The following is a 23095-nucleotide window of genomic DNA, read 5'->3' on the forward strand; positions in this document are numbered from 1 at the left end:
TGTCTCAACCCCACATCTGCCCCATACATTGCCACAGCACTCCCCAACGGATATAAAATCACTCACCAGGATCGCACCAACAAGCCGGAAGCAGGAACAGCCATCATCCACAAAGAGACCATACAGTGTACCACCACCACTGAAAACACCACAACCCCCATGGAACATCTCAATTTTAACCTCTACACAGACATGACAACCATCAGAGGCTCCCTTGCATACCAGCCCCCAGGCCTGTGCTCTAGCTTCTGCATTACCATTGCTGACTCTGTTACAACCCAAGCCTTAGACTCCAAGGTCTATATCTCCCTCAATGACCTAAATTTCCACATTGACAACCCCACCTCAACAGTATGAGCAGCCTCTGATTGACCCTGGTTGGCCATAGCCCTACACAAACCGCAGGACACACGCTGGACCCAATTTTCAACTCCTGCAACCGCATCAAATACAGCCATGTCACAGAACGCACATGGACCCAGCACTCCATCCTTCGCTTCAGCATCTCCAACCCTGCACTGCTACCCCCAAAATGACCAACGCCCCCCCCCCCCAACGGAAGTGGAACAAAATCTCAGGGACCAGCTGGGTGAACGCCCGTCAACAGCAACGACCCTGCTACGGCCACCAACCTCAAACAGGGAGTGAAAAACATTAACGCCTGGATCACCAATTGCACAGACAGCATTGTCCCCATCAAAAGCAACATCCACTGAAAATCTTCAAAAAAAAGGCCAGCTGGTACACCCAATAACTCAGAACAGTGAAACTAGACAGCAAACAGTTGGAGTAGATGCACCAGCAAGAACACCTCTGACAGGTCAGCCTTCATGACCTCCCTCAACCTCTACCACCACCCAGTTCCAACACCCCCAAGGAGCCTTTCAACATTAAGGAATTCTCCAACCCCGCTGCAAGCAAAAACAACATCACACCCTCATAGGAGCTGTGCAACAACCTTGAGCTGTGCAACAACCTCGCACTTCTTCCACAACAAAATCTCAACCATCTACAGAAACTTCGACCCCCTCACCCATACCTACAGACATCCTCGACAGAGACGCCACCACTGTATCAGACACAAACCACATACTGACCACCTGGAACAGCCTCTCCACCCAGGACTCCACCTCCACCAGGAAATACATCCACCCGGGAGCTCCCACAGACCCATGCCCTCACCACATCTTCAACCTCTGCAACCAAAGGATCGGCCAGGAACTCACTATCCTACTCAACACCTCTATCACAACTGCAACATTTCCCAACACTTGGAGACGCACCGAAGTCAGAGTCCTACTAAAAAAACCTCTGCCAAACCCAGCGAACTCATAACCTACCAGCCAATCTCTCTGCTCACATTCGCAGTGAAGGTACTGGAAAAGATAATCAACAATGAACTCATGACACACCTGGCGCAGAACCAGCTACTCAATTCCTCCCTATCCGGCTTCAGCAGCAATCACAGCACCAAAACCACCCTGATCACAGCCACTGACGACATCCAAACCCTGCTCGACCGAGGAGAAACAGCAGCTTTGACCATCCTCGACCTCTTGCAGTCTTTGACACTGTATCTCACCACACGCTGATCAAAAGACTCCACAAGATCTGCATCCAAGAGGTAGCCCTCAGATGGCTCCCCTCCTTCCTCACCAGAAGAGCCCAGAGGATCCATCTCCCACCTTTAACCTCTGAAGCCAGGGAGATCACCTGCGGCGTCCCCCAGGGCTTGTCCCTTAGCCCCACACTCTGCAACGCATATATGACCTACAGGCCAAAATTGTCAAATCTCATGGTCGCAACATAATTTCCTACGTAGACTACACCAAACTCGTCCTCTCACTCACTGACAACCACATCACAACCAGAACCACCTTCAACAGATGCATGACAAACTTCGATGACTGGATGAAGAACAAGTGCTTGCAACTGAAACAGACAGGCCAGAAGTACTGATCTTTGGCGACAGCAGCAACACATAGAACGAATCCTGGTGGTCATCAGACCTAGGAATCGCACAAACTCCCTCCAACCACTCAGAATCAACATTGACGCACAAGTTACTTACCTTCAGTAAGGATACATCTGTAAGAAACATTAGTTCGTGATAGATTCCTTACCTTAGAATTACCCCCAGGTGTCAGACTGGATCCAGAAAGTTTTCGTCAGCAGTACCCCTGCACGTCGGAATGTGGCGTTGTGTGGCTCCGCATCCCTTGTTGGCGTCGTGGTTGCCGAGATGACGTTGCGTCAGCTACTTAGATGCCGCCTTGGCGCGCTGACGTCAGTTCTGTACACGACTTTCCTCGCCAGGAACGCAAAGCCATGCAAGATACTGACCACTGGTGCATTGAAACTAGGGCCCTGAAAGGGATGACCTTAACCCTAGAAATCAATTTGCAGAACGGGGAGGATGGGTGGGGCGGTAAGGAATCTATCACAAACTAATGTTTCTTACAGATATATCGTTACCGAAGGTAAGTAACTTGTTCATCTGAAAGAAACACATAGTGATAGATTCCTTACCTTAGAATAGATACCCCAGCAATTCCAACCCCAGTGGTGGGTCTGCGAACCAAGATCACACCAGGAAGTCCCGGAGAACAGAACAGCCAAAGAAGCAGTCTCTCCAGACTTGGCTGTCCAGGCAATAGTGCTTAGTAAAAGTATGCAGCGAGGCCCACGTAGCTGCCTGACAGATGTCTTGTAGGAGGACACCATGTCCCAATGCCGTTGTGGCCAGAGAATAACAGGCTTCAATACACATGACAACCCATCTGGAGATCGTCCGCTTGTGTACGGCCCGACCTTTCTTGGCGCCAACGTAGCCCATAAAGAGCTGGTCATCCACCCGGAACTGTTGTGTGCGATTCAGGTAAAAATGAGAGCGCATGTTTTGTGCCCAGATGGTGGCGTCTCTCTTCCTCCCTGGAAGGATGTGGAGGCGGACAGAAGTTGGGCAAAGTGATGGTCTGCCCGATATGAAAGGCAGTGACAACCTTTGGCAGAAAGGATGGACGTGTCCTGAGCACAACCTTGTCTAAATAGACAGATGGAAAAGGAGGCTTGCAAGAAAGAGCCTGGAGCTCACTCACTCTCCTAGCAGAGGTGATGGCAACCAGGAAAGCAGTCTTCAGAGTTAAGAGACGAAGAGGACAGTTATGAAGAGGCTCAAAGGGAGCGCACATTAAATATGTGAGAACCTGGTTCAAGTCCCACTGTGGCATTACGAAGGGAATAGGAGGGAAAAGATGAGTAATGCCTTTGAGGAATCTGTTAACAACAGGGGACTTGAAAAGAGAGGACTGATCAGGGAGCCTGAGAAAGGCTGAAATAGCAGAAAGGTAGCCCTTGATAGTGCCCAGAGCAGAGCCCTGCTTGGCCAAAGAAAGATGGAACAGTAGGACTTCAGAATGAGGGGCAGAAAGGGGATCCATAGCCTTTGCTGTGCACCATGCCATAAACTTCTTCCACCTGCAGGCATATACCAACTTAGTGGAGGGACACCTGGCTGCCAGAATGACATCACAGACTTCATCAGGCAAGTCGAAAGGAATCAACTGCCGCCGGTCAATCTCCATGCAAAGAGGTGAAGACTGGACAGGTTCGGGTGGAGGCCCGTCCCCTGCTGCTGCGACAGAAGATCCTCCCGAAGAGGCAGTCAGATCAGGGGATCGATGGCCATACTGAGTAGCTCGGGATACCAAACTCTTCGAGCCCAGTCCAAAGTCACAAGAATGACTTGGGCCCACTCGCGCCTGATCTTCTTCAGCACTCTGGGCAGAAGTGGTATAGGCGAAAAGGCGTACAACAGACCGCAACTCGACTCATGACTAAAAGCGTGGCCGAGCAAGTGCCGCCTTGAAAATTCCAACGCGCAGAAATGCTGACATTGCGGGTTCTCTCCGGTGGCGAATAGATCAAACCAAGGCTCTCCCCATTGTTGAAAGAGACCTTGCGCCACGTCCGAGTGAAGACGTCATTTACGATCCATTATGCACCTGCGGCGGAGTTTGTCCGCCCTGGCATTCAGTGAACCTGCCAGGTGTTGAACCACCAGAGAAATGTCCCAATGTTCCAGCCACATCCAGAGGCGCAGAGCCTCCTGACATAGGGTCCACAACCCCACCCCGCCCTGTTTGTTGCAGTACCATATGGCGGTGGTGTTGTCTGTGAACACCTGCACTACTTTCCCCTAGACAGAGGGAAGGAATGCCTTCAGGGCAAGTCGGATCACCCGTAGCTCCAGGTTGATATGGAGCATCCGTCACCACTGGGTGCTCCAGTTGGGGAAGGGAGAGGGATCTGCCACTGACCCAATGCCGGTTAGTGAGCCACTACTGCAGCTGTAGTGCAGTGTCCTCCAAGATCTGGACGTAATCGGACAGGTTCCCCATAATCTGCGCCCACTGGAACTTCAGGTCCTACTGCAGAGCCCGCATATGCCATCTGGCATGATCGACCAGCAGGATGCAGAAGGCCATGAGGCCCAGCAACCTCCAAGTCATCCTGACCAAAACCCAGGATCGAGGCTGAACAATCGAAATCAGAGCCTGAATATCCTGGACTGGCCGTTCGGGAGGGTAGACCCGAAGGTGCGTCATATCCAGAACCGTTCCGATGAAGAGGAGCTCCTGAGAGGGAATCAGGTGCGACTTCGGCACTTTGATGAAGAACCCCAACAAATGCAGGAGGTCGGCCGTAGTCTAGAGGTGGGAGATGACTGTTCGGGGCGAACCAGCCAGTCGTAGAGATAGGGGAAGACTGGAACCCCTGATCTGCGCAGATGAGCTGCGACCACCGCCATCACTTTCATGAACACCCGAGGGGCGCTGGTAAGGCCAAAGGGGAGCATGGTAAACTGAAACCGCAGGCAACGTCGGTAGGTCGGCTGGATGGAAATATGGAAATATGCGTCCTGCAGGTCCTACACTACCATCCAGTCTCCAGGGTCGAGGCCTGACAAGACCTGAGCCAGAGTTAACATCTTGAACTTCTCCTTCTGGAGGAAGTGATGGACGTCCCGGCTGTCCAAAATAGGACGCAGGCCCTTGTCCTTCTTGGGCACCAGAAAGTAGTGGGAGTAACAACCACATCCTACTTCTGACGCAGGGACGCGCTCGGTGGCCCCCTTGGAAAAAGAGGGCCGCGACTTCCTATTGAAGAAGTGCCAAGTGATCCGCCGACATGCGGTGGTACTGGGGTGGCATGGCTGGAGGGGTAGTCTCCATGGAGAGGGAGTAGCCCCTTCAGACTATTTGTAAAACCCACCTGTACGTTGTGATGGTGCACCAGTGGGGGAGGTGATGGCGAATCCTGCTGTCCACTGGCTTTTGATGGGCCTGAAAAAATGGACTAGGAAGGTTTGGAGGCAGTGGTGGATGGGGTGGAGGTGGACTGACACACCCACTGCCCCCTGACCATCCTCGGCGGGTCCCACGTCCGCAGCCGCGCTGGAACGTGTCGGGCGCCCCTTCCGTGGCCACGAAAGGAGTGAAAAGCAGAAGGAGGAGGAGGGCGTGTGGCAGACAGGCCCAGGGACTTTGTCGTAGGCCATGAGTCCTTAAAGCGCTCCAACGCACTATCTGCTTTGTTGCCGAAAAGGCGAATGCCATCAAAGGGCATGTCAATCAGAGTGTTCTGGACATCCCCAGAAAAAACAGTTGTCCTCAGCCAGGCGTGTCAGCAGAGCGCCACTGTAGTGGAAATCGCCCTGCCCAACGAGTCGGCGGTCTCAAGGCCACAACGAATCGTGAACTTGGCTACATCCCTCCCTTTAGCAATAGCTTGAGAGAGCACTGTCCTGGCCTCCTCAGGACATTGAGGCAGCACGTGCGCCACTGTATCCCACACAGAGTGGAAATAACGGCCCAAGAGGCATGCAGTGTTCACAGACCGCAGCCCTGAACTGGCAGAAGAAAATATCTTCTTACCAAAATGCTCCCGTTTCTTGGATTCACTCTCCAAAGGTGCGGTAGGGAATGCGCTCGGGGACGCAGAGACTTGGACAACCAGGCTCTCAGGGGTGGGGTGTTGGGAAAGGAAAAGGGGTTCGCCCGATGCCAGGCGATGGCATCGGGCCACGTTCCTATTCACAGGAGCCCCTGTGTTGGGCCTGGACCAGGTGCCCAAAAGAACGTCTGAAAGTGCATCATTAAAGGGCAGCAGTGACTCCACAGAGGTAGTCGCCGGCTGAAGCCCTTCAGTCAGGAGGATAGCCACTGTAGGTAGTTCGAGGTGGAGGGCCTCGGGCAGCCCTACTGTCAGAAACCCCTTATCCTGCTGCATTGTCAGTTCAAAAAGACGATTTCTCATCTCTCCAAAATTGCTTGTGAGCTATTATCCACGTTGGAAAAGATTGAGTCCTTGTTGGAGACTCTCTCTTCAATGTTTAATTCGCCAAATACTTCGTGCAGGAATCACGGGACAAGACTCGACCGCGCCCGCTTCCTGTAGAGGGGCGCGGTCTAGTTGTTTTTGCCCGAGACGCTTTTGAACTGCTAATGCGCCTGCGCGACCTTCGCGCGGCGCACTTCAACTGAAAGGAAGGTTCTGACAGGAGAGTTTTGTCCGTGCTCGTCGTTTGAGGAGTTGTGAGGTGTTTAGTCAGCGGTTCAAAGAAAATCTATCAGGGAAGTCAGAGCAGTCGTTTTCTGAATCCATTGTTGGCATGTTATTCTATTAGCCAAAAAAATATTTTTTCACAGAGAAAATTCTATTTGTAATTTACCAAGAGAGAGCAGCATTTGGAAGGCAAAGAGAAGTACTTCAAGTAAGGAGTTCGCCAAGGAATTTGTGAGTGAGAGAGCAGCTATTGAACTATCCAGGGAGTAGCTTCTGTGAAGAGTAGCGCTCCAAATTTCAAGTAAGCGTGTTCAGTCGCTATCTATCTTTAATTGCAATAAGTTGAACTGGTCAGTGCTGGTTAGAGGAGATTGGTCAAATTCGAAGCTCAAAGACTGGTACTGATTCAAATTAAGCCCGGAGACTGGTTTTCGAAGTAAAGAATCTAACAATTGATTCTAATATATAAAACATCAGTCTACTGAGGAGTTGTAAGAGACTACCTAATTACTTATTCAAAAAAGGATAAGTAACAGATAAACAAAGAAGGAAGAAAAAGATAAGCATGAAGAAACCTAACAGAGTTCATTGATCGAATTGGAGGAACTGATTACCAGAACAGAAAACAAAATACTTATTCTAGGTTCTTCCAATAAATCAGATTCTACAAATTTTAAGGACATATTATATCTAAAAAATACAAGCACAGGCAACACTTAATAGAGAGGAGCAGCACTCAGGGCCTACACAGGTATATATATATTTATATTAATAACTGAGAGAATAATACACTTCCGATCTGAGAGTTAGGAATAGTTAACTGTTTCTGCTTGCTGTTACAGGTACACACTAAAGACGCATTAGAGAGGAGCCAGAGTCCTGAGGCAGTCTCTTTTGTTTGTCTTCCACTTCCCCTTTCCCCCTGGTTGAAGTTAGTGACAGTTGCTATCACCTGTCGCAGGCTTTGATTGGAGGGAATTGAGGCAAAGTCATCTGTTCCTGAGAAGATCGCCATTTGAAAATTAAAGAGTCTGACACCTACGCAACACCACTGCATAACTTGCACCCTCCTCCTTAGCCACGGTAGGAATAGTGAGCATGCCAAGGTCAGGAGAGGTATCAAGACCACAGGCCTCCCCCAGCTTCTCTACCCAGCCATGGTCAAACAGCCCAAAGAGGCGAGCCATGGTTCACAGAAATTCCTGCAGCTGGGCCGGAGTCGCCGACGGACCCGGGAAGGGCGGGTAGGCAGACTGCGACTGCGTAGGCTTCGCTGGACCCGCGGGGAAGGCCCCACCCGCATCCTCCGCCGCAAGGGGAAGTCAGAGAGCGATGGCGCTTCTTCGACTTCTTGTGATGCTTCGTCTTAGCTGACCCCGAATGCGATGACTTAGATCCCGATGAACGGGTGGTGGCTCCGCGACGAGTCCCGCGACCTCCCACGGGACCGGGACCTTGAGCAGCGCGGAGCCGACTGCCGGACTTCAAGCAACTTTCGGGACCACTCCCGCAAAGTTTTCGGGACCATGGCCCGGCAGTCTGGGCACAACTTGGGGTCGTGGTTGTGCCCCAGGCAGGAGAGAAACGCGAACGGGTCTGTCACCGACATCATGCGATGACAGTCCCTGCAGGACTTGAAACCGGGCATCCCTACAGCACTAGGAGTCGATCGACTCGAAAAATAGAGACAAAAATGCCTTGAACAACTCAGTCAAAAAGTGACTGGGCGTACCGCTCTCTCTGGATCTATGCTTGCTGGTGCGGAAAAAAAAGAACTGACGTCAGCACGCGAGGGCTGCATCTAAGTAGCTGCCGCGACGTCATCTTGGTGACCACGACGCCACCTTCCGACGCGCACGGTTACTGCTGACGAAAACTTTCCAGATCCAGTCTGACACCTGGGAGTAATTCTAAGAGAAGTAATCTATCACTAACGTGTTTCTTTCAAATAACAAGCTCAACATGAAATCACAGATGAACGCCGTCTCCTAAGCAAGCTTCCTCACTCTGCACATGCTATGTAAGATCTTCAAATAGCTACCCCTACACTCGAGATACACTGTGACACAAGCCCTCATCACCAGCAGACTGGACTATGGATATGCCCTCTAAGTAGAAATCACCACACATTGAGGGTGGGACATGGATCCTCCGCCATTGGCCTCTTCGCATCTGTGTATGATTGGCAGGCGATCTGCTCTTTGCAAATAAACTCTTTCAGCAGCTTCTTCTGAACTAGATAGAACATGTTAATAGTCACAGTCATTTTTGCCATGCATTATTTTACTCCTCTAATTTTCTGAGATATCTCATCAGTGGCTTACTAAAGGACACACATTGACAGGATTGAACAGCAGACAGTAAGCTCTGAATTGGGATTTTGAAAATATCAGATACCATAGTGTCTGGTGAACTGTCTTGGTGTGGGGGAGCAGTTGAATTGACATTCATAAAATCATAGTAGGTTGCAAAATAAAAATTCATTTGCAGATATTGTACTGCAGGTGGAAAGAGTAATTTGAGTCTGTTCTTGCTGTCCACAAACAGTTTGCGATTACACAGGCTTTTGCGCAACCCCTTCTGTAATATCCCCATAAACAATATGCTCATGAGCCTATGATTTTTTCCATCACCGCTCCTGATTGTACCTTGAATTTGTAAAGGAAAAAAAAAACTCAGTACAACTATAAAATGGTGTGTGACAATATACTTGAGTAGAACTATAAGGTATTACACAACAGAGGAGCTAGTGAGAAATTCTTTAATGGAATGCTACAAAACTTCAATTAGGAAATTCCACTATCAATCTTCATGCATAATCTGCTCACACACAAACATATAACTATTGCGTTATTCATCATAATTCTTGAAGGTCACACCCGTACCTTCTGACATTCAGGTGCCGCCATTCAATTATTAGTTTACCATATCAGTTTTACAGCTGGTCACCAAGCTAAAACTTCCAACAAAAATATTTTTAATAATCACACAGGCAAAATCTGTTGCAGTTACCAATGCTTGCTGGATTTGCATCAGATTCTTCTGGCTATTCAAAGGACTCGACAATGGAATGGAATTCGACAACATTCTTCAAACAGTTTCCAATCCCCCCCTTAACCCCCCCCCCCCACCCTTGATTTCTGACTCTGGAATGCTTAAATAAGTCTATAGTGATGATTTACAGGTAGTGGGTATCTAGAGACAGACGATTGCCAATTGTATTGAGCAGCTGTTTTACTCACATTTTCTAGGCAGTAGCTATCCTTTGGTCTAGCACGGTTTCTTAAAGAGCTTTATTGCCAGGAAGCTGGCCATAACAGAAAATACGTGAAAGTTTAAAGTCCTCTATATATATTTTAATTGCTTAAACATTTGTGACCAGTGTGATTCATAGGTAAAACAAGTAAAGTTATCCAGTGTTAATCAAAAACAATCATATTATATTATTACATGTGTTAATATCAGTAGGTTAGTGCTGTGGATTAGGTGGAGGCAATAGAGGAGCCCTTTCAAATAGGTTTTAAATTACGCAGGGAAAATCGGAGTCAATCAGCTGGTGTTACTTTTCTCCTGTGTCCGTGTACTAACAGTGCAACACAAGCAATTCAGTCAGCTTCAGCTGAGCTGTTTATTGTTTTCAGACATCAGCTTCAAAAAGTGAGTTATATTGAAGCAATCAAAGTTAATACAGAAATTGAAATAAAAGAAGACTATGAACATTATTATCAGGTGTCCCAGCTACAGTGGGTGAGCGGCTGGTTCGCGGAATATCACCTAGATGACACTGCTTGAACCCTACACCCTTGGTGACTGACCTGCTTACTAAGCTTATTCCACCTCGCTCAGCCTAGGATGCCAGCCGCTCCCCCTCTCCTCCACATCGAGATTTGATGCTCTCGCAGGAATATATATGCATTACTCACCCACAACCTATGCCTCAGCTATCCCCCTTTTGGGCTCCCCATGCACTTCAAGACTGCGCTGTACGGTGATATTGGTGAAATGGCAGGCTGGTGGTGTATCAGCCACCGGGAGATCTCGTAAACTATGGAGCTTTCATGCTTTTTTATTAACTCTTTAAACAATAAAACATTCAACAGAGACAGTTTAATGCATCATGCTCTGTCCCGCGCACTGCGTAGCACAAGGAACGTCACCGACGTGGAACCTCCATCTTACGCTCTCATAAAATACCTACACACTATGGACAACAGCTCCAGCCTTGTCAGCAGGTTCTCGGGAGCACAGACAGACATCCCTAGAAGATCTTTGTGAGAAATGGGAGGCAGAACCGAGCCGACCCTTTACTGATAAAGAATAGGACAAAGTGTTGGCTTATCCGGCTATCGTATCTAGAACCCTTATATATTGGACTGAAATTGTGCGCGTTTTGGCAGAGGCTACTGACCGTGCTCTTACTTCCACGACCCGGTTTTGCATCATGACACCTTTCAGTTCATCAACCTAGCTTTGGTGTTGCGTAGGATTAATATGCGTTGGAAACATGTTGAGTGTCCCCGTCTGGAGGGCAGACATGTTGTATTGAGCGTCCTCTGAGGGAATGACTTTGCTCTGCGAAACACACCAGGGTAGAAGACCCACTGAGTTTGTGACAGCGTGACACTTTATTGGCTGATTTACAAGGGTTGTGAATGGGAGCGAGGATGACGCTTGTGATAGTAGAATGTTCCTTTTTTTCTATTCTATTGGCATGACTGCATTCCCTGTAGTTGTAATGCTTGGTCTGTATCCTTTTCAATGTGTTGTTATTCGTTCCACATTGAGAAGAGCAGTTTCTATTCAGTTACTCTGGTGCTCTCCAGAAGGTGGATGCTCCAATAAACTACTCTTAAACCTTATCCTCTATGTGGATTTATTACTTCCAAATATTGGCGACGATTACTTGGAGTTTTGTTCAAAGAACCCGGAGCATACACATCTGCAGATTTTACCTTCATTTCACTTTCTTGGATCGCCTGGCTGCCTTTTCTTCTATGCGCCAGTTTGGAGGAATCTTGGTGGGAAAGAACTGTTGGAACCTTGTTTGCCTTGCCACTTATACATGAAAGCGGGATTTTGTTCTGTGAGTACTCTGTGGTAACCTACTGGTTTGTGAGCTGCTACGTGTGTTTGACTGTGCTAGTGGAGTCGATTCCGCTAATCCTTGCATAATCCCCCGGAATTTGAGGAGTCTCAACTTTGACTCTGCCTCGCGCTAATATCGGAACAGGATCATCTTTTTCAAGACAGTTATCTTGTGAGGACTGTGCGCGCTCTGCCTCTTTTTGAAGACACCTGTCTCGTGAAGATTGTGCGCGCTGTACCTGCAACCAAGTTTCCGTCGCATGAATCTTCCACCACATCACTCAGGATTAGACGCGCATCACACTGCAGCTACCCTGTTACTTAAGCACGTCCCTGCTTTTTTGAATTAGGAATGGTTTGCATTTAACACTGCGTGCCTCGGTGACACGCACACCTTATTCACATGTATGGCTTTGGAGATAAAGAAATTGAAATGTTGCGGTATTTTGTTTCCAACATTTCTTTTTAACAAAAAAACATTCTAGGAAAAGTTTATGTTGCTGTTGGTGGATTACAAGTCCTTGGGTGGAAACACCAGGGAAAATGTAATATTACTTTGTGTCCTAATGCCAAAGTACAAGTATGTATGGTAGAAGATTTACAAGTAGTACATAATGTGCAACAAGATAATGATGAAATGGTACATGAGATACTAAACAAACATAAAAATGAGTTTAAAAAGGAGTTAGGAAAAGTCAAAGGTTTTTTTCATAAAATAGTGTTTTAAAAAGATGCCATTCCCTCCAAACTAAAGTTGAGGAAAGTACCTTTGTCCATGAGAAATGAGTTGGCAGACATGATTAAAAAATTGTGTGCTGATGTTGTGATTGAACCCGTTAATGCTTCTGAATGGGTTTCCCCGATTGTTTTAGTTAAGAAACAGAATGGAGAACTTAGAATTTGCATTGGTAAACAAATCAATTGTTATGAATGTCACCCTTTACCTAAGGTACAAGACTTGTTAGCTAAATTGGATGGTGCTACATTTTTTTTTACCACCATTGATCTCAAATCAGCTTTCCATCAAATAGTTAACAGAGGATTCAAGAGACATTACCACTTTTATTACACCTGAGGGAACCTTAAGATATATTAGAATGCCCTTTGGCTTGTCATCGGCTGCATCAGTGTTTCAAAGACTTTAAATTGCTTGTTTGGAGACACTGATGGAGTCATAGCATTTCAGGACGATATCCTGATATTTTATGACACCTTTGAGAAACATCATAGAACAGTGGATAAAGTTTTATCTGTTTTAGAGGATAAAGGTATGACTATTCGCCTGGACAAATCTAAGTTTTTCGCGTCTGAGGTTGAATATTTGGGTCATCAGATTAATGGTAATGGCGTTTTTCTTAAGAACGATCTCCTTAAAGAACATGAATGATCCTCAAGACAAAGAACAAGTTAAATCCTTCTTAGGATTATGTGAATACTATTCGAGATTTGCTACTAAATTTTCTGACATAGTCCTTCCGTTAAGAGTGTTACTTAAAAAAGGCAGTAAATTCATTTGGACACCGGATCACTTACAAGCCGTTAAGGCCATTAAGTCTGCAAATATTGGGTGCAATCCTTTATTCCCCTTTTCTTCATTTGCCACCAATATGTTACGGTCGATGCAAGTGCTATTGGTCTTGGTGCCATTCTCAGTCAAGTTAAAGCTGGTAATGAAGTCACCATTGCTTTTGCTTCAATACCACTATCTATTGCTGATTCAAAGTATTCCATAATTGAAAGAGAGCCTTGGGTTGCTCCTGGGCAATGGAACATTTTAAGACCAATTACGGGGCAAATAATTTAAACTTGAAAATGAACACAAACCCCTAATTTCTCTTCTATCTAATAATGGTGTGGGAAGAGCACCTTCCAGATTGGTTCGCATTTTAGCTAAACTGTATGAGTACAATTTTGAAGTCCTTTATATTCCTGGTTGTAAAAATATGAGCGCTAACTGCCCAGGTTGTCTGACTCTCAACCCTCAACTCAAGTAGAATCTTTTGAAGAATGTATGGTAGCGTCTGTTGATGATATGGTTCTCTCAATGTCTCACGTTATCTCCAAAGAAGATTGGTCAAAAGCCATGTCTGAGGACGAAGATTTAAAAACCTTACAAAAATATATCATTGAAGGTTGGCCATTAGAAAGAAATGTACCTAAAGAAATTGAGGTGTTTTAGAAGGTTAGAGAAGAGCTGTCTATCAATAAAGGTCTTATTCTAAAAGGTGACTCTTTTGTACCTCCAATAGAGGTACAAAAGAACTATTTAGGACTATAACTAACCTTACGAACCCTGTCAAACACAAAGCCAACAGCAGTCCCGCACACTGTGAAGTATTAGCCTCCTCCTTTCGGAATAAGGTGGAAGTCATTTTCTCTTCCTTCACTAACCAGCAATGAGGAAGGGGGGAGGTGGCAGCAAGGCCAAAATCCTAGGCCACTAACATGCCACCTATTTTAGAAGTTTTCACACCACTTGTCACCCAGGAGGTAATCAACCTTCTGATGACGACCCGATCTGGGTCCCCACTAGACCCTTGTCCAGTATCGGTGATTAAAAGCTCCCCAGATGTTATTGCCTCCATCCTTATGCCACTCTTTAATATCATTATGGGGTCAGGCTGGTACCCAAAATCCTGGAAGTCAGCCTTAATACTTCCGTTGATAAAAAAAAACCCTAACTTGGATCATAGTGATCCTAACAACTATAGACCCATCTCACGACTCCCTGTGCCGGAAAAACTGATGGAGAAGGCTAATAATGTGCAACTGAGCATGTTCCTTCAGAGCAACAATGTGCTTGATCTGACGCAGTATGGCTTCCGTACAGGTTCCAGCATGGAGCTAGCTCTGATCAAAGCCACAGAGGAGGTACGAGAGGCTGTGGACCAGGGAGGCGTAGCGATCCTGATTATGCTGGATTTGTCTGTTGCCTTCGACACGGTCCATCATGAAATTCTGATGGACCGTCTATCGTTAGAGGGGGTACAGGGTAAGGCCTGAAATTTCCTGAAATTCTTCTTGACCGATAGAACGCAGATGGTGGACTTGGGGAGGGATAGGTCAAAGTCTTTTTCCCTTCCTTGTGGGGTGCCACAAGGGTCCTCCCTTAGTCCCACGCTTTATAACATATGTCAGCCTGCTGGCAGCCCTGATAAGATCATTCGGGCTGCAAGTTACATCCTATGCCGACGACACACAAATTGTGTTGTCCTTACAGCAAAGTAAAGAAGCCGAAACAGCCTCAAGATGCCATGATTGTATGAAAACAATAACTGGGTGGATGTCTGCAAACTGCCTGAAACTGAATGCTGGCTAAACAGAGATTATTTTTGGGAATAACCCTAACCTCTGGACGCCAAACATGTGGCCCGTCGAAATGGGTAAGCCTCCAGGACCATCTGTTAGCCAAGAATCTGGGGGTGATTATGGATAATAATCTTAACTTTGGCGATCAGGTCAGCAGGGTGGTCTCGACCTGCTTTTTCCTCCTCAGAATCCTGAGGAAAATAAAATTCTTCCTACCAGAGGACAGCTTTATGTCTGCAGTCTCAGCCATCATTTTGTCTCGGCTGGACTATTGCAACAGTCCGTATTTAAACATTCAAAAGAAGCACTTGAACAGACTCCAGCAAAATGTGGCAGCCAGGCTGCTAACGGGCACGCAAAGGTTCATCTCAGTTAGAAACGGACTTCGACACCTGCACTGGCTCCCAGTTAAACAGCATGCACAGTTTTTAAGTCCTTGATGGGCACAGGTCCAGAATATCTGAAAAGCTGCATTAAATGGTATGTCCCTGGCAGCATGTTGCACTCCTCGGTAGGAAAACAAGTGATCGTTCCCCGAGTGAAAATAGCGAACTGGGGCGGCAACAGTTTTATAGTCGGTGCCGCAAAAGCCTGGAACAACCTACCAGTGCAGCTCAGGAACTCCACTGAGCTCATTTCCTTCAGGTAGGGGTTAAAAACGTGTCTGTCCTCTGAATAACCCTCTGCAACCATGGAAAACGGTTAGATAGTGCTCAGCGCCAGGACACCCTTGGGTATAAGCGCGCTTTAAAAGCTTTAATAACATAACAATTGCCATAAGAAAAAAAATTAAGTCTATTGCTCATTTGGGTCATTTAGGTCAGTCTAATACTATTAAAAAAGTTAGGGACTTATTTTGGTGGCCTTACATGGACAGCCGCATTATTGACTTTGTTAAAAATTGTCCTCTGGGTACTAATTCTGATACATTTTAAAGTTACAACACCCAGATTTCGTGCAAGTTCAAGTTCCAGACAATCCATGGGAAAAAATTGCAATTGATATTTTAGGTCCTTATGAAGGGATTTCAACAGAAAGAGTGTTTATACTGGTTACTATTGATTATTTCTGAAAGTGGGTTGAAATCAAATGGGTTACACAAACGGATTCATTGTCTATTATTAATTTTCTTCAGGAAACTTTCAAAAAAGAAGGTTTACCATCAACGATTGTATCTGATTATGGACCCTCAATTCATCTTGCATGTGTTGAATACGTTACTCTCCAAATACGAATGACCTTGTAGAAAGGGTTAACAAAGCTCATATTAATGTTAAAGCACATGTAGCAGAATTGGTTTCACCTTTTGTTTTATTAAAAGGTAGGAAACCCAGACAAGAATTATCGCTTTTATGGACCACATCTTCTGGAACTAGCTTGGATATGGGTAAAATACATAAGTTAGCCAAACAAAATTGTAACAACTCCAAAAACACTGTTTCTCCTAAACAACCTATTTTACAAGTGGGTGGCAAGGTCAAAATCAGATTACCGGTATATGTTAAAAAAAAGGCAGTCAAAATTTTCAGAATATTATTCAGAAGGTTCGTAAGACGTCTGTTCTTTTAAACAATGTTCTTTTAAACAATGGCTCTTGGTGGAGTATCTCTAAAATTGCCAAAGTTAATGTATCCAATGCTAAACCATCTTTGTGTCCTTCCAATCCAGATTTCTCTAGTGATTTTGGAAAAAACCAATAGAGTCAGATTGTGCTCAGCCTTAATTAAATGCTGATGATGTTATCTGTTTTTCAAATTCTTCCTCTTCCAGGTCAACTGGTACCAAGAGAAATAAACTGTTACCTAAAAATTATAATGATTTGTATTGTATTAATTGTACCTTATTATTATTTTGTCTTTTTTGCTTTCTTTTCTTTTGTACGGAAGGAAGATATGTGATAGTAGAATGTTCCTTCTTATCTATTCTACTGCCATGACTGAACTCCCTGTAGTTGTAATGCTTGGTCTGTATCCTATTTGGATGGGTTGTTATTCGTTCCACATTCTGAAGAGCAGTTTCTATTCAGTCACTCTGCTGCTCTTCAGAAGGTGGATGCTCCAAAAAGCTACTCTTAAACCTTATCCTCTATGTGGATTTATTACTACCACATAGGGTTGTGAATGGGAGCGAGAAGGATGCTCTTGTATCCTTCATGTGCTAGTGCATGTGCGTCTTACCTGGGTTGAAATTCCCCGACACCGCTTATGACCACTGGCAAGGTCCACAGCTCCTGACACCCTAACAAAGTTCTGCCTCTGTATTCTATTGACCTCTTGACTCTTTCAGGGAGAGGGGGTGCCGTGGGATGGGTTAGGGGATGTATAATGTATTTGCTTGTTGCTAGATTTGCTTCAGCAGAGACCCTTTTGTTGTTGTTATTTTTGGTCCCGGCTGAAAACCGATTGCATTTTTGGATGGCTTCTGCTCTTAATTTTTCTCACTACATTGATTTATTTCCTTTATTTTTTCTTAAATGCTCTGGGACCTTCATTATGACTGCTGCACCACTGCTGGTCTACATTGTGTGTGGATTTCATCATTCTCTCCATTTCTGTACTAACAACAATATTGATATTTTATGTTTCTATCAATAACATTTGTTTGAAAAAAAAGGAATCTAGAATCGCTGGATTCAAACTCGTACAGTTCTTCATTTTACATATACTCCAGAAAAAAATCAATCTATATTTCTTGCAACAGATTTTGCCTGCCCCCACTGTTACACCCTTGATGCATATGTGCACCATATGTTGTGAGCATGCGGATCACTCTCGTAGTACTGGACCGTGGGGACTACTCAACTCAAACAGCTGACTGAATCAGCACTCCTATACTCCTGGGAGCTGTGTGTCCTGGGCTGAGTCACACACTATGAAAAAGTGCATTGAGGTGCTTTTCCTGGTCCTGGCTCTGATCTTGGTGAAGCCTATCTTTACTCATCATTGGCAAGCTGAAGATCCCCCAGCTCCATCGGCATGGAGATTTTTGCTTCTGGCTTGGGCTGAAACTGAAAGCCCTGCACTGTGTAGGAAGGAGGACATGGGACTTGGGAAGCATTCCATTGATATGGAATGGGAGGCTTTACTGCTCAGGATGCTAAGTTTTGCAGCGATAACTGCCTCTTGGCAATTACACCCCTTCAACAGTACATGGACCACACCACTCTTGCCCTCTTGATGTGCGTGTAACCCTATCCCTGCTCACTGATGTGCTAGGCAATACCCTTAAGCACTTGTTCCTGACTATCCTTATTTGGAGCCTGTGGTTTAAGAGGAAATATTAGTGGCGGCTCCTCCGCTTTTACAAAGTAATTTACATCAAATGCTCCCAAACTTTTCATTAGTCTCTTACTTGATTTGATTGTGATATAGAACACTTTTCAAGCACTGGACCAACCCCGTTTGACATGTCTAGACCACACTCCACTGACAAGAGCAATGGCATTAACCTCTTCAAGGAAAAATGAAGATCCGATCACACAGACAACACCAAGCCTCCATTTCCTCTTATGCCCACCTTTTCTCATAGAAACCAACATGTCTCGCAGTCATCTTGCCAACATACTCAAATCCCTCAAAGCCATTTACTATGAAGATTATATCTTAACCTCACCCTTCATCAAAGCTCCCTTCAGGGAAGCTCTCTCTCCCCTACTCAACACTGTAAACACTTTCCTCACTTAACCCATCTTCCAAGAAGGTCTCATGACTAACAAGATCCTCCCTTTCCTAAAGAAACCTACATTAGATCAGATGACCTCAACAACTAATGGCCAGCACACACGTATCATTTTTGGCAAGATAATTGGAAAAAGCAGTGCACGCTCAACTCCAAGATCACATCTTTGGTAAAAATCTTCATGACTACCAATCTGGCTTCAGAGCACGCTGTAGCACAGAGACTGCTACCTTATGTATCATTGTTGATGCCTTCTTACCACAGATGACTCCTGCCTGCTGATCTTGCTGCATATCTCAGCTGCCATTAATAGTGTTGACCATCCATACCCATGCACACCCTTGAGTCTCGAATGGATTCACTGGTTCTCCACCTACCTTTCAGATTGACACCAGTTTGTTCACATAAAGACCTCTAGGGGACCTAAAAAACTGAGGAGTCTCCCTGGGTCCCATAAGGTACCCTGCCATCTGCAACCTCTACATGAAGCAGCTTGGGACTCTACTCACAGGTAACAGCATTAAAATTCACCAATATGCCAACAATACACACCTCTGTCTGAAAGCCTCCTACACTCCAGACATTCAAAACCTCAAACACCGCCTGCTCTTCGTCCATACCTCGATATCCAAATCCTGAAGCTCATTCAACCAACACAGAATTTGTGTTATTTGCCAAGAACAAGCAAGTAGTACTACAAACCAGGCTTAATGACATGAACCTCGATAGCTTCGATCCCCAACTTTTACAGAATGCCAAGTCCCTTGGAGATACCATGGAAACTGATCACATCCCCACAAAACACAATGTCAAAAACCAAAGACTAGCCGGTTCTAGCTCCCTCTTTTAAAGACAGTAAAACCGTCTTTCTAGAAGGTGACTCAAGAAGTGCTTCAACCCCTTGTACTCCAGCATCTGCATAGTGATAGCACAGTTCTCAATGGCCTCCCAGACTGAACATTGACACCCCCTTGGAGCATCCCAATGTCGCATGACATCTCATCCAGGGCTGGAAGAAATGGGATCACATTATCCCCGTTCTATTGGAATTCGATTGGCTCCCCTTGCTGGCCCTGCTCATCTTCAAAAACAGTGCTGGCATTTTTGTTTTGCGAATGATGCATCTCCCATTTTGCTTGCAGACATGACCACTATTTCTGGGGGCTCTCGGGGCATACGTAGCCAAGCCACCATCAGATAGGAGAAGTGTTAAAAAAAAAAAAAAAAGGAAAAAAAAAAGAGGGCAACAGGCATTTTCCATCTATGCACCCTGGATCTCAAACAACATACTGTATCCATAAGGACTGCCCCAATGCTGCTCAAATTTTGAAAAGACGAAGACCCCTCTATAAGGAACACTATATAAAAAATACAGTAACAACCTATTTAACCAGCTACCTCACCTCTTACTCATTCATACTATGCTTGCCTTTGATACTGTACAACACTCCGCTGCCATTTCGGCTAGCTATGCATTAAAATACTACATACACACATTATTATTATTCAGATTGGTAGGGACCTTCCCCGGAGCCAATCTGAAGATGTGCTTGAAGGACAACAACAAAAATTACATTTGATTTGAGTACAGCTGTTACCAGCCTCATGATTAGCTAAGTGTCATGGCTGACTGGATGTCCAGCCACTAGAAAGACTTTACTGAAAACAGAGTTCCTATGCGATCTGATCTCAGGGAAGCTTGCAAACATACTCTAGATCTGATTACTCAGCTTGGCATCTTGATACACAGCTGGTAAAACGGGACTCCATATATTAATCTCTTCTTTTTATGGGGTAATATAAAAGTGATCGAAATAAAAGTGCTGCCATAGCCAATGTCCGGCTATTGTTGCAACTAAACAGCCCACGGAAAGGGATTGCTAAAACAACTCTTGAGTTATATCTTTCTACAACGACCTGACCATTTTGTGGCCCAGTGTGCCCGCTGGCCACCCACCGTGCCCATGATCATTTGACAATAGGCTTAGCAGAATTCAGTAATAAGAAATAGATTTTTGGCACGAAATCTGGGTCTAGCTTGGTCGTGATTGAATAGAGGTTTACTCTGATTTGTAGGTAGTTGAACATTTCCAATAAAAATTAGTCACTATTAATGATAATCTACCTTGGGCTTCGGACATTAAACATGCATTTTAAAAAGACACGCAGATAATTGGTGCTTGAAACACGAGGCGTTCATATTCAATACCAGACCTTAACTAGATGCTTTCTCTTTAATAAATAAATGCTTTACGAAATACTGAACCATGCACAAAAATATTTAATGTGACTGCGTTAAGATTTTGTCCTAATTGTTGAAGTGCGTTTTTTTTAAATTAAACTTACAAAGTAAAACATGTATGCAGATTAACATACTTTGTATTAAATTAACACAACATGTAAAAGTGCAGAAAACACAGTGACAGCTTACGAAAATAATGGCTTGACTAGAGAAAATGCAAGGACTTGAAGGTGTCAAAAGGCTGACCTCATCTTAGCCTTCAAGATAATATAGGAATGTTGAATTTCGTTGTTTTACAAAGATTATCTGTTTAGTTCAAATACATTTTTGTATTATTAAAAGATTGAGGAAAGTGAAGTCATTTTAAATAAAGACTCAAGTTAAGGGAAGTGCCATGGAGATTTATTGTGGAAACAAAGAAGATAGCCAGCTCGGATGATGGATGATGTGTGGGAACCGAGAAGAGAAATGTACCTTTTGGGGAATGGTGACTCCTTAATGGATGGAGACGGCGACTAAAACAGACCATATGTTTTTGCAACATGAATACTGTCCTTAAAAGGGTGTTCCTGGTTTAGGAGTTCAGATTAACGTTTCACAGCAGAGCAGGAGAGATTTAGACAGGTTCGGAGCAGAAGTTGATGAGAGCAGATGAGGGGGAGCTGCAGCAGATGATTTTAGGAGATTCAGATGAGATCAGCTAGGACGAGATCAGATGGGTTTGCAGAGCAGACGGGAGATGGGAGGCAGATAAGGTTAGGCTGAATCCTTTTGACATTTATTAAACCCAAGCATTATGCTTTAACTAATTGGCTTTTGCCAAGGCATATTTGTTCTGTGTTTTGTCTTTATGTTAAATTCTACAAATATTAATTATTGATTTTTAGCTTCATACTAATCTCACTCTCTACTTTTGAACTGTTCATGGGGTCTGACTCACATTATTTGTGGCCCTTCTCTTGGAATAGGGTATTCGTTCCTTCATGGAACATGCTAAATGCAATATTTTATTATAATCTTCACTAACTATATTGTTCTATTACAAATTCTGTAACCTGATTAATATTTGACTAATGAATAAAAACTCAGAATTCCCAAACATTTTATTAGAAAATCAAACCCTTTAAACCACTCACAACTCTCATGATTGACTAAAATATTGAATTGTATTTGATTGCTTGCTGGTGATGAAGTAGCTTTTTTGATCAAAATACAGTGGCAAAGATTCATTGCCAATGGTAGATATTGTTGTGGGTAAAGGTCCTGAGCCTGGAGTGATGGTAATTGAAAGATTGCACCACAATTATAATATTTGAGATTTACGCGCTCGCAGTAGTTCTAGAATTGTCGGTTTGTAATACCAAATTCCATACCTATTTCACAGAATTATTTAACCATACCTAGGAAGTATAACTGGTGCAATAATTCTAAGCTTGAGTTAGGTGAGGTAGAGTTAAAAGGACCTGAAAACTATCCAGCAAGGAAGAATTATTCCTTAGAGCATAGGTCTTCAAACTGTCGGGCGCGCCCTCCTGGGGGGGCGCAGCATCCCCTCGGAGGGGGGGGGGGCGGGGGCGCGCACTCCACCCCACCACTTAACCTTCCATTGTCCTTCCAGGCCCATTAGGCTTCGTGTGTCTCAGTCCGCGGGGCTCGTCAGGGCAGTGTCTGGAGTCTTCTCTCCAGCACGCCCGAGCTTTTCACAGGTCTTTAAAGACCATTTGCAACCCATGTATATCTTCGAAACGGAGCACCAAGAGCCAAACAAGAGCTGAAAGCAAGCACAAAAGAGCACAAAGTAGTCCAAAAGGTCAAAGAATCGTACAAATAACACAAAAGGGCACAAAAAAGCAGAACAGAGCAAAAAGGAAAAAGAAAGGAGCAAAAAATGCACATCCCGAGTGCGACCCGTTTTATGCTGTCTCGATAGGGAATTTCAGTATTGTTAATGGCTGCTAAACTGTTCAGGTTTTTTTAAATATGCTTGGGGGTAGTCTGAACGGAAAACGGACCTATTGATAGCGAACCATTTAAACTTTCCTGTTACATTTGAATGGCATTCATTTCAAAATATCTTTATTGAGAAATTTTATGCAAAAAAAGAAAAAACAGAACAGGAGCTGGTGTCAGGGCCAAAAGCCCCTAAGTACATATGACGGTGCTTCACCGGGTCAGCAGACAAATGCCACCATTAGACGAACCCCTTGCCAGTGA

This window comes from Triturus cristatus, chromosome 2_1 (genome assembly GCF_964204655.1).
Source record: "Triturus cristatus chromosome 2_1, aTriCri1.1, whole genome shotgun sequence".
NCBI lineage: Eukaryota > Metazoa > Chordata > Amphibia > Caudata > Salamandridae > Triturus > Triturus cristatus.